The 2,671-nt window shown below is 47.2% G+C and overlaps 1 protein-coding gene across 3 annotated transcripts in view; it reads left to right on the top strand.

The window, feature by feature from the left end:
* Window positions 1-709: 709 nt before the first annotated feature.
* Window positions 710-2,671, top strand: part of LZIC (leucine zipper and CTNNBIP1 domain containing) — a gene marked incomplete at its 3' end in the record, with an annotated part of 47,541 nt that continues 45,579 nt past the window's right edge. For all 3 annotated transcript variants that reach the window (XM_082613024.1, XM_082613025.1, XM_082613023.1), the window contains exon 1: window positions 710-865. The remainder of the gene's footprint in view (window positions 866-2,671) is intronic.

The following is a 2,671-nucleotide window of genomic DNA, read 5'->3' as shown; positions in this document are numbered from 1 at the left end:
CGCGCCCTCATTGGCTCCAGGAGGCTGGAAGTGCGTGCGTCTGACGGAAGTGCTCCTCTTGTACGCGTCCGCCGAGCGGGGCCCCTCAGGTAGGCGGGGCCCCTGGCTCCGAACTGTGGGACCGAGTGGTGGGTGGAGGCGGAGAAGGGACCCCGAGGGCCTAAGGAGGTGGTTCGGTTTCTGGTCGGGAAAAGCGGAAGAGTTTCGGGGGCAGCGGATTCCCGGCGGCCTCTGGTGGCAGTCGGGCCTAGTCGAGCCGGCCGGCGCAGGACCCAAATGCGGGAGCTTCATGTTCCCCGGTGGGAGATGTGGTTTGGGGCTGTGATCGGGGCTGCTCCCTGACCGCGTCCGGATGGTTGAGGTCCAGACGCTGCTCACTTCCAGCCGGGAAAATGTATGCGCTCCTTTTCCGTGGTTTTGGATATGACAACTTCCTTCAAGGCAGATCCGGGTGCGGGGTTTTCCTGAGTAACACTCTCGGCCTCACTAGAAAAAAACCTCAGAAAGACTGCCACAGGCACAGTCGAAAGAGAAAACGGGTTTCTCCCCCTCCTCCACACCCCCTCCCGCCCCTATGATGTCGTCCTAGAAAGAGAGGGTGTGTTTCAGTTGCAGGCTGCCCAAGTGGCAGTTATTGGGACTGCTTTAGGTATACGTTTATATATAGTAAATAAAACCACTTGTTAATGGTTTCCCTTTTCCCAGCCAGCTCCACCCCCAGGTGGTTTGGACTTTGAGCCCCTTATAGTCCTGATGAACAGTTTCGCTTTCCTCAAGTTTAAGACACTTGGAACTTCAAGAATTGGATGTTTATGCAATTTGAGACCGGTCAGCACTGAGCAGAGTTCAGAGGACTAAGAGACAGGTGAGCATGAATGAGTACCTTAATTCTCAAAAATTACAGTTTTTGAGAGTAATTTTGCAGTTTCGGTAAAAGGTGCATCACCTTTATTGAATACTAGGTGGTGCCCGCGAGTTAATCTTTCTGGGATAAATCTCAAATAATGTAGCATGAGGGTAAAGTTTTTAAAGCGTCTTCATCTTCCCTAAAATTCATTTAGAATAGCTTTACCTCCTTACAGTACGTTGGGCCTTTATACAGTTCATTCAGTTATCGAATATGTAGTCTGTATTAAGTGCTGAAGAGGCTAAGAAAGGAATCAGACCCATTTTCTGCTCTCAGTTTACAGTCTGGAGAGGAAGACAGACAAATAAACAACAAGCTATGATGAAATCACATGTAATTAAAGGCAGACATAGTGTTAAATGGAGACTAAAAAGTAGAATGCAGTGGAAAAAGCAATCAATTCTCATTATTCATTTACCAGTTATTTATTCAGTACCTTCTATCTGCCCAGCATTGTGCTAGACGCTGGTGTATAAAGAAAATGTAAAATCCCTACTCTCAAGTAACTCACAATGTAGTGATTGGGAGGGAACCAAGGAAGGCATTATGGAGAAGGTGAAACTTGACCATGAAGGATGGATGACTTGGCCTTGATAGGTAGAAGAAAATGCAGGCTCAAAAGAGAAGGATGAGGACTTCCCTGGTGGCACAGTGGTTAAGAATCCGCCTGCCACTGCAGGGGACACAGGTTCAATCCCTGGTCCAGAAGATCCCACGTGGCGCGGAGCAACCAAGCCTGTGCGCCTCAACTACTGAGCCTGCGCTCTAGAGCCTGCGCGCCTAGAGCCCGTGCTCCGCAACAAGAGAAGCCACCGCAATGAGAAGCCCACGCACCGCAATGAAGAGTAGCCCCCGCTTGCCACAAGTAGAGTATGCCCGTGCACAGCAACAGAGACCCAATGCAGCAAAAAAAATCAGTAAATTTTTTTTAAAAAGAAAAAAAACAGCCTCAGGAACACAGTTCTAGCCAGTCTTTAAAAAAAAAAAGAGAGAGAGAAGGATGAGCTTCTTCTCTGGTCCCTTTAATCTTGCCTCAGGTGGTTTCTTGGCTACTCCTCCCTTGATTAGCAACTGTTCGGAATCTAACCTTTGGAACTCAGGGAAGGTCATGGAGGCTGGAGTCTTGCCTGTAAGAAATGGTGGACAGGGACTTCCCTGGTGGCACAGTGGTTAAGAACCTGCCTGCCAGTGCAGGGGACACGGGTTCGAGCCCTGGTCCGGGAAGATCTCACATGCCACGGAGCAGCTAAGCCCATGCGCCACAGCTACTGAAACCCGCGTGCCTAGAGCCCATGCTCCACAACAAGAAGCCACCGCAGTGAGAAGCCCATGCATCTCAACGAAGAGAAGCCCCAGCTCACCGCAGCTAGAGGAAGCCCGCGCACAGCACACAACAACAAAGACCCAATGAAGCCAAAAACAAATAAATAAGTAAAAATTAAAAAAAAAATTTCAATTGAATTTTTTTTGGGAATTTGTCAAACTGATTCTTAAATTCATCTAGAAGGGAAAATGTACAAGAATAGTCAAGAATTTTGGGGAAAAAAAACAATAATAGAGCCAACTCCTTATCAGTCATCAGTATACACCAGCTCTAAAGCTATAATAATTAAAATAGTAAAGTAATGCCTTAGGACCAGAATATTATCAATGAAACAGACTTGAGTCTGTTTCTATTGAGTCTCAATTAAAGGTAGCATAAATAAATACTAGTAAACAGTGTTGAGGCAGTTGGCTATCCATTTGAAAGAAAATAAAAGTTAG

Source organism: Mesoplodon mirus (genome assembly GCF_964341445.2).
Source record: "Mesoplodon mirus genome assembly, chromosome: 3".
NCBI classification, from domain to species: domain Eukaryota; kingdom Metazoa; phylum Chordata; class Mammalia; order Artiodactyla; family Ziphiidae; genus Mesoplodon; species Mesoplodon mirus.
Note: the sequence above shows the minus strand (reverse complement) of the source record. Positions and strands in the feature narration are given on the sequence as shown.